The sequence below is a fragment of the Abrus precatorius genome, unplaced genomic scaffold (genome assembly GCF_003935025.1).
Source record: "Abrus precatorius isolate BTA unplaced genomic scaffold, Abrus_2018 Scaffold7, whole genome shotgun sequence".
NCBI classification, from domain to species: domain Eukaryota; kingdom Viridiplantae; phylum Streptophyta; class Magnoliopsida; order Fabales; family Fabaceae; genus Abrus; species Abrus precatorius.
This window is the reverse complement of record NW_020874417.1, coordinates 15,121,282-15,134,459: the sequence shown is the minus strand read 5'-3', so window position 1 is coordinate 15,134,459 and position 13,178 is coordinate 15,121,282. Positions and strand designations below refer to the sequence as shown.

Below are 13,178 nucleotides of genomic sequence, written 5' to 3'. Positions count from 1 at the left end.
TAGAAACATATTTTGTTTGTTTAAAGACATCTTATATTCAACAAATAAAGTTACAGTAAACACATAAAATTGATAAAAAAAAAAATAACATTCATACAATTTGTTGAATCAATTGAAAAAATATATTATATTTTAAAAAATAAATAAATTTAAACTTAATTCAATATATATATATATATATATATAATGACAATAATCATAACTATTAAATTAAAAAAAAATTACAAACTATTTAATTTTATTTGTTTTATTAATTTGTTATTTTAAATTAACAAACAAAGATAAAATTAACTACATTATAACATTAATATAATATAAAAAATATTAGTGATACAATAAATTAAAATATATACTTATATCTTATATATAAATTGATAAATTAACTAATAATTTAATTAAAACACGTGTAAATTACAAAAATATATATACTATTTTATAATTTATTTATAATTATATTATTTATATTATTTGCTACATGGTCTAATTATATATATATATATATATATATATATATTATAATAAATTTTTTATTTTATTTTCTTATCTTTTTTATAAATTTTTCTTTTCGAATAAAATATAATTTATATTTAAGCAATTTCTATTTATTATAAATATAAAAAATTATAACATAATATATTAATATAATAATTGAATATTAATAATAATAAAATTAAAAATATGAAAAATTTATTAAAAAATATTAATATTTTATTTTTAAATTTTGATTCGTTTAGTTTTGATCGTATCTTATTCTTCTTCAACTTCTTTAAATATAACAAATATAATAATTTATGATTAAATAAATTTATTTTTGAAACATGTGTAATCGTATATAAATATTTTTAGTTTCGAATATAATATAATTTTTATTTATTATAAATAAAAAAGTGTAACATAATATATTAATATAATAATTAAATATTAATAACAAAATTAAAAATATAAAAAATAAATTAATATAATATTATTATTTTATTTTTAAATATTAGTTTCGTTAATTTTGATTGCGTTCTAATCTTATTCAAAGACTTTGTTGCTCTTCATGTTCAAATAAATATAATAATTTATCTTATATTTATATTCAAAGTAACTATAGATAATAATAAAATAAGAATAAAAAATAAGTGTGATAGCAGCTCTGACTCAAAAGTACGTGGTTGTGCTAGGTTTGTAATTTGTTGTGATGTAATGAATACAATCAACAAAAATTTTATTATAAATTTTATACCAATAAAATTGCTTAAGAAAAGATAAAAAAATAAAATAAAATTTGTATAATATTAAAAATTTATAATGATTGTTGTTATTGAATAATATTAACAAAATATAATTATTTTATTATCAAATTAGTTTACATATATTCAAATTTTTATTTGTGTTATTGATAATTTTTAAATAATTGTAATAATTTTTATACAATTTTATAAATAATTTTTAAAATATTATTTGAGCATTAATAATAAATATTTTTATATTATAAAATTTTTATATTTTTATTTTTCACAATTTAATTTTATAAAATTATTAAATTATTAAATATTTTAATTATTTTTTATGATAATTATATTTTGTTTGTATAGAGACATCTTATATTTAATAAATAAAATCACAGTAAATACATAAAATTGATAACAAAAAATAACACTTATAAAATTTATTAAATCAGCTAAAAAAATTATTATATTTTTAAAAAGTAAATAAATATCGTCATTATAAAAATTATAGATAAAAAAATATTTATATTATAAAATTCATAGATGCAAAAAAAGAACATATGAGTATAAGAAGAGTTATTAAAATTTATATTTAAATTAAAATAACTTATATTTCTAAATTTTTATCTTAATTAAAAATATGTGATAAAACTTAATATAAAAATTTAAACTTAATGTATTATATATATATATATATATATATATATATTGACAACAATAATAACTATTAAATTAAAAAAATAATTATAAATTATTTAATTTTATTTGTTTCATTAATTTGCTATTTTAAATTAACAAATAAATGTAAAATTAACTATACTATAACATTAATGTAATATAGAAAATATTACTGATACAATAAATTAAAACACATACTTATATATTACATATGAATTGATAAATTAAATAATAATTTAATTAAAATAAGTGCAAGTTACAAAAATACATGTTATTATATAATTTATTTGTAATTATATTATTTATATTATTTGTTACATGGTCTGATTATATATATATATATATATATATATATATATATTATAATAAGTTTTTTATTTTATTTTGTTATCATATTTTTTTATAAATTTTTACTTTCAAATAAAATATAATTCATATTTAAGTAATTTCTACTTATTATAAATAAAAATAATTATAACATAATATATTAATATAATAATTAAATAATTAAATTAATAATAATAAAATTAAGAGTATAAAAAATGTTAATATAATTTTATTATTGTATTTTTAAATTTTATTTCGTTTAGTTTTGATTACATCTTATTTCTGTTCAAAGACTTAACTATTTTTTAAATTATTTAAATATAATAATTTATTACTAAATAAATTTATTATTCAAAAAGTGTAATCATGTATAAATATTTTTAATTTTTAATAGAATATAATTTTTGTTTATTATAATTATAAATAAATAAAATTATAACATAATATATTAATTTAATAATAACAGAATTAAGAATATAAAAAATATATTATTAAATAAATTTATTATTTAAATATATATATATATATGACAGCTCTATTTTTAAATTATATAATATATATATATATATATATATATGTATATATATATATATATATAATATAATATATATTTATACAGGCGGAACTTAATTGGAAAGTCATATTTCAACCCCGGACGTTTTCGAGATGCTCCTAATAACCAACGAATGGCAAGTGCTTTTCCTTGTGTGAATCTTATTTCAATGGGAACTTGATGAGTCGATCCGCCTACGCGTCTTGCTTTTACTGCTATATCGAAAGTTACTCCATGTATTGCTTGACGTAAAACAGATAGTGGATTTATTTCTGTCTTTTGTTGAATCTTTTTCATAACTCGATAGATAATTTGATAAGTCAATAATTTTTTTCTGTGTTTCAGAACACGGTTAACCAACATGTTAACTAATTGATTACAATAAATTGGATCAGATTTTGCGATTTTTTCTTCTGCAGTACCTCACCGTGACATGAGCGTGAAAGGGGGAATTCATTTTTTTTATAACTTATAAGGACTAAATTGTGACTTTTTTTTTGTTAAGTGGGGATAACTTTTTATAGCCACAGTTGATAAATAAGACTAAGTTGAAACTAAATAATTGGTAAAAAACTAAATAATTGAGGGTTAAAGTGTGTACATGTGCATGCATTTGTATCATGTGTGTGTTGTCTATATTTATGTGTAGAAGATAATTTCAAAAACTAAACATAAAAAGCATGTGTATATATATATATATATATATATATATATATATATATATATATATATATAGTTGAATGGACCTAATTGAATTGGCATAACTTAAAAAAGGTTTGTTTTTTTATATAAGATCAGATGGAAGGGCATATTAGAATAGTTACAGTGTGTTTGTATAGATTATTAATTTAAATATGGAGTTTAAGTTATATAATTACAATAATAAAGATTTTATGTAAATATAACTTTTGAAAAATTGTCAGTAACAATTTTTACTTGGTCAAATTTGAAAGTTGTCATGATTAATGTTTAAAGAAGATGATTAGTGTCATGTAGGGTTAAAGAAACTTACCATTAGCAATTTTTAGTCTATAATTGAATTTCTATGCACTTAATGTGTTGTCACATGTAGCTAAAAAATTGTCACTAGTGTTGTCTCATCAACTAATGACCTAAAAAATTACCACTAGTGAATTTTACTAGGAAAAAGGAATTTAGGACTCTTGAAAACTTGTATAATGAATTGTATTATTTAATGAAAATAATTGACATTAAATATTTTACTACTAATTGTGATTAATGAAATAGAATGAATAAATTATTTATTAAATTAAGTTATTATAAATAAGTAGAGCACTTTATTTTTTTGAATTTTTAAAATAATTTTATTATGATATATATTTATTTCATAATTTAGTGATTAATTAATATTTTTATTTCAAGTAACGAGAGTACTACGATCTTATCACTTATTAATTATATTAAATATGCCAGAAATAAATGATATTTTACGACATGTTAGACTTGATCATGTTACATAAATCTAAATACTTTGACACTACAGGATATATGTGAATAATTACTAGGTAGTTAGTCTGGATCAAACAATATTGAAGGTTCAGAAATAAGATTAAAGTAGATCATAACATTTTAATTGACTTCTTACTAATTTAGACATTAGAATAACACAACATGCACACGTATATATACTTTTTTTGTTGGGATATGTTTATAAGAATCATAAAATGTCTATTAAAGATAAAGACTTGAAGGTATTGAAAGAACTTTATAGATCAATGACAAGGGTAAAGGCAAATAAGATAAAGGAAAACTTAGAGAAGATGATTATTGTCCTATCTGAAAGTATGCCTAATTTAGACTCTAATGGGTTCCATACGGATTTAATTACTATGTTTAGTTTAGGTATTTTAATTTTAGTCATGACTTACTTTAGATTTTTATTTAGCATACAAACTTGTTGTTTTTATTTAAACTTGAATTTGTTAGCACAAGAAGCTCAATAGGATTTGTGTTAGAATTGGTTTATAAGTACTAGACGTATATAAGCTTGTAAACATACTTTTAATTAGTTTTTATGCAATTTGAGATTGAGCACTCTTATGAGAACATATGATTCTAGGTTCTTGAGTGAGTCAATTTTTCTTGATCTTATTAAAAGACCAAGACTTTGTGCTAATTATTTCTTTAACTTATCAATCTTGTAATTATGGCATCATCATCTATCTCTCTTCTTTAAATTATTTAGAGAATATAAACGTATAATACATTTGAACTTTAGAGTGTATTTTGATGATGATTAAGAGTACATATTAGAAGTAGTCTATAATTATACAATTCCTTTTGATTTTTTTACTAGTAGTTAAATTCATCAGTCTCTTAATTTTTACCTATGCCAGGGAATAGAAAGGCATTCTCAGATCATGAATAATGTATTTATTTATCATGATAATGATTTATTAAGAAGATATAACAGATATACATTTAAGAGATTCTCTAGTATAGAAATGGTAGCAAACTCTAGTGACGCCTATCTTAGAGAGAATGATGAATTAACTGCTGAGAACTTTATAATGTAATCGAAACTTTTGGTATGTAAATATAAATTTATAGCATATTTTATGCAATTATTTCAAATTTTTTTATGATTCCATCCATGGCTTTATTAATGTACAATTTTCATTTTAGTAAATTTTGATTTTTGTATGATGAAAGTTTAGTCATTTCTTATAATTCTTCTTAAACTAGATATAATTGAGATAAAGAAATATAGGGTATTACACCTTACCATAACCTTGATTATAAAATACATCTGAAATTGGATAGATTAAACACATAATAGAATCAAAATGTTTAGTTTTAATGGGCCCACGGATAAAACACACTTGGATGAAGGGGAAAAAAGAATTTAAAAAGGTTATTTTGTAAACTTAATACTCTTCAAATCTTGAATGAGTTATTAGTATAAATTTCTATTCCAACTTTCTTTCTCTTGTCTTTTCCTTTCCTCTCTTATCTTTTTTTTTTCCTTTCTCTCTCTCCCACTTTTTAGTTATATAAGGTTTCAAGGAGTTTTATGTTGATTTTTAGTTATCTAATGACATCCACATGTTAATTGTTTAATCATGAATTTGTAGTAAGAAATTGACAGCGTTCTCAACAAAAAATTTGCTCATATGTATCCATCAAGACTATACTTGTTTCTTTATAATTTGGTATATATCACATTAACTCAATAACAATTAGCTATCTAAACAGTCCAAAAAATATATCTATAAAGTTGCACACAAGGTTGGTCATAGAACAATAAGTTTACTTGCAAAAGACATTCCTACACTTAAATTTGTGTTTGTACTAATAAAATAATAATAAAAAACAAATCACATATCTCATGGTAAAATATGTTATTTGTTATACAATATCTGGCTGTTATTGATGCATAGTTATAATACAATGATAAGCTTGCATAGTGTGCTAATAAAGATGAAAATAAGTTAGGTTAAGCTAAACTTTTCATAAGTAGGTCTGTCTTGTTTAATAGTTTTGAAGCCTTAGTCTAGATCTCATAAACTTTTTATTAAGTGTAGTATGACATTTTAAAAAGTTTGATTTGACCTATTAAATTTTTTAATTACCTACTTTGTATTGAAATTTTAATAGGCTAGTAAATTTCTTTATAAATATGTTATAAGAAAATTTGGTTCAACACCTTAAATATTTGTAACAAAATTATATATTTTATTTATTACTTCCAAACAACATATTTGATTTAAATAAGTAAGTCAATAAACACACAACAAACACATTCAAATCAATGTTGTGTACAAAATAGATCAAGCAATAGGCGAAAGATTTAAGCAAACGACGCTTCCTCTCTCTTAAAGGATATGTAGTAAATACACTCTCTAATTCTAACAAAAAGTATTAAAATTTTTAATTTAAAATTTTATTTATTTTAAAAATTTATTTATTTAATATAATATTATATTATAATTTTTATATAAAATTATTTAATATATTATCATAAATTTTATGAATTTTAAATTAAGTCTATTATTTAAATAAATCAAATTATATTATGCTTTAAATAATAAGTTATGTATGGTTAATGACTATAATCTTGTATGAGAGACATGTATAAAATATTATAAATAAAAATATAAATACTTTCTTAACTATGAGTTGAGAATTAACCCAATATAAAAAATAAAATATGCACTAACCTTAAAAATTAAATTTAAAAGAGTTACTTCATATAATCTTTAAATATTTTTGACTTTTTATGTTAAAATTAAATTAGTTATTCGCTTTTAAAATTTTAAAAATACAACTAATTAAATTTATCTGTATTATTATTTTATTTTTAAAAGAAAAAATATTTTTATATTAGTATAAGCCTAAAAATATTTATACTCTCGATTTAAACTTTTCATTTAATTTACATCTAATAATACTTCTCTCAATTTACTACCATACTTTTGTTGAATTACTTCTGTCTGCTTATAACTTATACATGAATTTTAAACTTTGGCATTTTAGGCTTTGTTTAAGAGTTAGGTTTAAGAGGAGAAGAGAGGAGAGGGAAGGGATTAGAAGAGATTTAATCTTATTTGGGAGTTGCTTAATTAAAAAGAAAAAATGTTGGGAGTTTTTTTAAACCCTCCAAAATCTTCTAAAAGCTTGATTTTTAAATTCCTCTATTTTGGAAGTTTTTTTCTCTCTCACTCTTTTATACTACTTCACAAATAGGATTTTTTTAACTTTTTAAAAAAAAAATATTAGTTTTTTAAGTAATAATTTTTTTTAAAATATTTTAAAAAATAAAAATATTAATTTTAAAATTATTTATATAATTAAACTATCTATCGCCCTTCATTCTCAATATTAAACATATAAATAAAAGAGGAGTTTAACCTCTTTCCCCTTCCTTTACCTTTCTCTTCTTCTCCCTTCAAATCTTTCCTTTTTCTCTCCTTCCAAACAATGTCTTATTATTTAGGTTGATAACTTCATCCAAAAATTAACCTTATGTTTTTAAAATGTTTATTCTTTTTCCTATTCCTTTTAACGTGGGACTTCGAATTTAATAGTCTTCTCTGACACATTCAAGGACATATAACTTCATATCTTTTAAACTTATGCATATTAATTTTTATATAGATATCAAATCTTGTTAAAAACTCACGGAGAATTTTGTCTAATGTGATATTCAGATTCTAGAAATAACAATTATCTCAATGTGATCGTAATGATTGGTTATATAAATTTATGCAATTAAAGCAATATCAATCTGGACCGACAACCTGAAAATTCTCTAACAGGGGGTAGCAACTTAGAATTCATAAAAAAGATTCCTTTAGACATCTCTGGATGAGTTTAAAAAGTGTGGGGAAATTTTGAATAGTAGAAAAAGGATCCTCTCTTTAATTTTCCTCACACTTTAATTTGAATAGTAAATGGAGGACTGAACTTCCTTTTTTAGTGTTAAATGATTTTAAATATGTTAGAAATATATAAAATAAATTATTTTAAAAACAAAACAACAGAAAAATTATTATATGCAAAGTTTTTATTATTTTATTAGATTTAATTTTATATTTTATTATAAAAATCATTTTAAACAATCTATTTTTTTACTAATTCATCCCAACAATCACTATTTTAATTTTAATTTTAATTTTTTAATTTCATATATCGTTCAACATGCCCTTAATATATTTCAATATGTATGTACATTATTTAGAGAGAGAAAAAATTGCAGTATTAAAAATATTTTTAATATTATTTAAATTAAAATTACAGTTTTATATTGATAATTCACGTAATAAAAATCATTACATATTACTTGTATAAAATTTTAATTTTAATAATAATAAAAAAAAGATATAATTCCAGTATCTTGAAGAAGCACACGAAAGTGATATGCAGCGAAAATTGATGCCCATCCAAATTTTCTCCGCCAAACAACCTGCGAAAATAAAAACGAGATTCTGCATAGTTCGCAGTTGCCGTAGGTTTGGACCTCATTTTCAAGGTCAAGCAAAATATTGAGTTAGCTTCCACACGATGTTACAGATTACAAATTTTAAAACTAAATTTCAATTCACCTTGATTAATTTTACAAGAATATTCTAAGCTAATATATCTATTTTTTTAAAATTTTATATAATATACAAAAAAATAAAATTAAGTAATAACATTTGAAAGAAAAAAATTAAAAAAATAAAATAAAATGTTCAATACAACTTAATATGATAAAAATCTATATTATATATGAAAGAGTTGTCAAAACAATTTTTTCATAATTTCTTTTTAATTTTTATCATGTGACTATTGATTATATTATCATGTCACATGACATTAGCTATATATATATATATATATATATATATATATATATATTACTATACTATCAACATTTAGAATTATATTTTTCTTAAAAATCCATAATTGATAATAACAAGTTTATATCTAAACAATTTAAACAAATAGTAATATAATTATGTTAAATTAAAATTAATATTAATCATGTAAAAAATGTATTAATATATTCCTTTATGATCATTTTTATTAATACGTAAATTCGATATATCACATTTTTTTATAATTTTTTAGCATTGCTTTTAAAATGTTCTTAAATTATATAATAAAATTACATGAATCTTTCAAAACTGTTACAAAAATATATATCATAATACATTTTTACTAATTGATATAACCGTTTATTATAATACGTATTTTATATATTTTTATTAGTTTAAATCTTATTTTTAATCATTTTAAGTTATTTGGTTGACGTTAAATTATTTCATTGAAATTTAAAAAAATTAAAATTTATTTGAACTGCTTGTTTATAAATTTTTAAATTTACTTAACTATCAGTTTTTAAAATAATCATCCTTAACTTATTCCTCAAAATAAACAAGTTAAATAGAATGCAAAATAAAATCTAATTTATACTATTTAAATTAAAAAGTATGAATGTCTTATAATAAAAAAGTTAATTAGATCATATGAAAAAAATAATTTTGAGAGAGAGATTTATAACAGAAATAATTATATTTTTAAAATAAAAATTAGCAACTTGATATTTGGATATCTAATCAATCTAGTTTGGTCACACTTTTTCTATCATGTGCACTTAATGCATGAATTAAAGACAATACATACATATTTTTTTACACTTTTAATTGATGAAAAATAAAATTAAATATTTTCTTTTTAAATATAACAAAAAAAAATTAATAAGAAAATATATTGTTTTCTTAAAGTAAGTATGAAAATTAAATTGTTAATAACATAGAAACACATTAAATAAGAATTATTTTTCTTGTTTAACGTGAGAATGTGCAAATATATTTTAATCGTTAAACCATTGTAAGCATATCTTCCGTTGATGTTTTGAATAAAACTATTACCAACGATAAAATTTTGAAATTTGAACTTAATACTACAAATTAAGATAGTTTTAAATAATTATACAACTGAAAAAATAATTTTAACTATCTATACTTAATTATACAATTCATTTATTACTCTCATATAAAATAAATCTTTCATAAAGTACATTCTCCATTTCTAATGAAAATAAAAATTACTTAAAATTTATTCATAACAAGATTTAAAAGATTATTTTTTAAATTTTTATGTTAAATATTGGTTAAAAATATTTAATATAAGTTCATTAATAACTGTATATTTCTTTTGTTAATAGTGTTGTAATAATAAAACTCTTAAATTGTACTTTAATAATTTTATATTTACTTATAGATAAATTATTTTCTTATTACATGTATGTTTTATCTTTTTCACTAGCTTTTTTATAATAATATATTAATTATTAAATTTAAAATATACTATTTAACATACTTTATATTTTTCATTTAATTTTATCGTGCGGTGTAACACAGGTAATTCATAGGCTAGTAATAACTCTTAAAAACACTATATATGTTTAAAAATAAAAAATTAAATTTATAATATAAGAATTGATCAATTTTTGCCTTAGAGCAAAAAATAACAAAGTAAAATTAATTTTTTAATCTTAATAATTTATATATAAATTAATTCTTTTTTCAACAATGACCTGATGTATTAACGTTGAAAATGCGAAAACCTAATCGTGTTCCAATAACGACTTAGAAGTTAAAAAGACGAGTGAACAATCTATAATTGGTGCTAACGTTTTTGCATTATACGGTATTTGTTATCTTCTAATTTGTGAGCTTTGTTCATATGAATTTAATTTTAATACACTAATAATTTAAAACTGTTTAAATATTATCTCCTATCATAAATTGTTATATCAACAAAATTTATTAATACTTGTAATATTATGACTAATATAAAAATGTATACTTATAATATATTTTAATTAATCAATAGTGTAAAGATCTTTGTATTAGAAGTATACTAAAATCAAACTCATATTTGCGTTGTTTCTTTTTTTCAATTTAATATATAAATTTATTTAAATGTAATGACAATGTAAATTTTTTAAATTGTTATATAATTATGAATTATCATATCGACAATAATTGTTAATTTTTAAAATAATTAATATATTAAAATTATATATATATATATATATATATATAAGAATTTTATACTTTATTAAAAGTTATTGTAGTTTATATAAAAAAATTTAAAAAAAAGATAAGGTGAAGAGATTAAAACTTAAAATTCAAATCATCAAATAATATTAAAAAAAAAATAAGAATTTTCAACTTAATTTTTTTTAATGTTTTTAAGAAAAGTAGGCTTTAAAAAATATAATAATTTTAATAAAACATATAATTTTTATTATATATATTAAATAATGAAATAAGACTATACATTCATTTGCAATACCATAAGTTATTTATTTAAATAATATTTTATTTATTTAAATTTTATGAATGGATGAGTATAAAATAAAAATATTTACTTTTAAAATCTTTTAACCTTTTGTGATATGAAAATTATAAAATAATTATTAAATTTGATATGATTTACTGAAAAATTATATCAACTTAAAACACATGTTAATGAGTTATTATAGTTTAATTTGTGGTCTCAAATCAAATTTTAAATAATGTAACTATGTTAACTAATAAAAAAAAATGTTGTATCATCAGCTTAAATAAAATAAAATTTTAAATAATATAACTATGTTTTTTTTTAAGCATCAATATTTTATTAAGATAAAATCTAAGTATAAAAAATACTCTACTGCATTACACTACTTCTAGAAAGAATTAACAATATATGTCAAGAGATCATTAATCTAATTCACATATATAATTAAATTTTTTAAAGTTTTGTGACAAACCACTTTCAAAAATGATATTTAATAAAATTAAATATTTTACTAATATTTAGCACACTACTATTAAAATAATATTATTTAACTAAAGTCAAATTATCCATATGATTGCAAACTTCACAATTATAATTTTCTTTTATTTTTTTCTTTTCATGTAGAATTTCATTCATACTCAACAATGACTCATGCAAATAATGTAACTATATTAACTCAAAAAAATATTGTATCATCAGCTTAAATAAAATTATCTGCTGTAAAATATTACTATAGTTTAAAATTAAAAAATATTAAAAATCAATTCTTATGTGAAAATTAGGAAGTATAATTTATTTTAACAATCAATTTTTATATATTATTATTGGAATATAAAATAATATACTATATATAAATAATTTAATTTTTTTAGTTCTTTAAAAAAATTATATTTAAAGTTAATTCAGTCTTCTAAATATTTATGATATTATTTTTTAAAAATATTAAAAGATATGAAAATATTTTTTTATTCATAACTTAATAAAAAAAATTATTTAATACCGTTTCATAAAATATTGAAAGATATAAAAATTATGAAATATTAGTATTATAATAATACAAATTTTGCATAACCTAATAAACAAAACACTAATTAATTTTAAAATCAAAATTACACATAATAAAAACTGAAAAATTAAAAAAAACCTATAATTAAACAAAATTGTAAAAAAGATGCACAAGTCTTCACTTAAAATTTTTCAAAATGAAACATGCTATTTATACCATTAAAATAAAATATGTTTAATTTTTTTTAATTATATATATATATATATATATATATATATATATATATAAATCAAACATATTAAACTTCCGTATGATTAAGAAATACTAATAATACATATTTTTAATACACTTTCATTTATTAATTAAAATTTATTAAAAATTATGAAAATATAAGAGAAAAATTAAAAATAAAAAAAGTAAAACCTACATAATTTTAATAGTTTTTAATAAATTTTAATTAATAATTATGAGCGTGTTAGAATATATTTTTAAGATTTTTTTTATATAATTTGAATACCACTTTTTAAATGAAAATATTTTGAGGAATATTTTTAAATAATAGTATTTTCAAGAATATTATAAAATGAGAGCATTTTTATAGATT

General features: G+C 18.6%; 1 protein-coding gene across 1 annotated transcript in view; it reads right to left on the bottom strand.

Annotated features, from left to right (window-relative positions):
• Positions 1–938: 938 nt before the first annotated feature.
• Positions 939–13,178, bottom strand: part of LOC113873782 (7-hydroxymethyl chlorophyll a reductase, chloroplastic) — a 31,793-nt gene continuing 19,553 nt past the window's right edge. Inside the window, exon 20 of the transcript XR_003505962.1 lies at positions 939–954. The gene's annotated coding sequence lies outside the window, so the exon portion shown is untranslated. The remainder of the gene's footprint in view (positions 955–13,178) is intronic.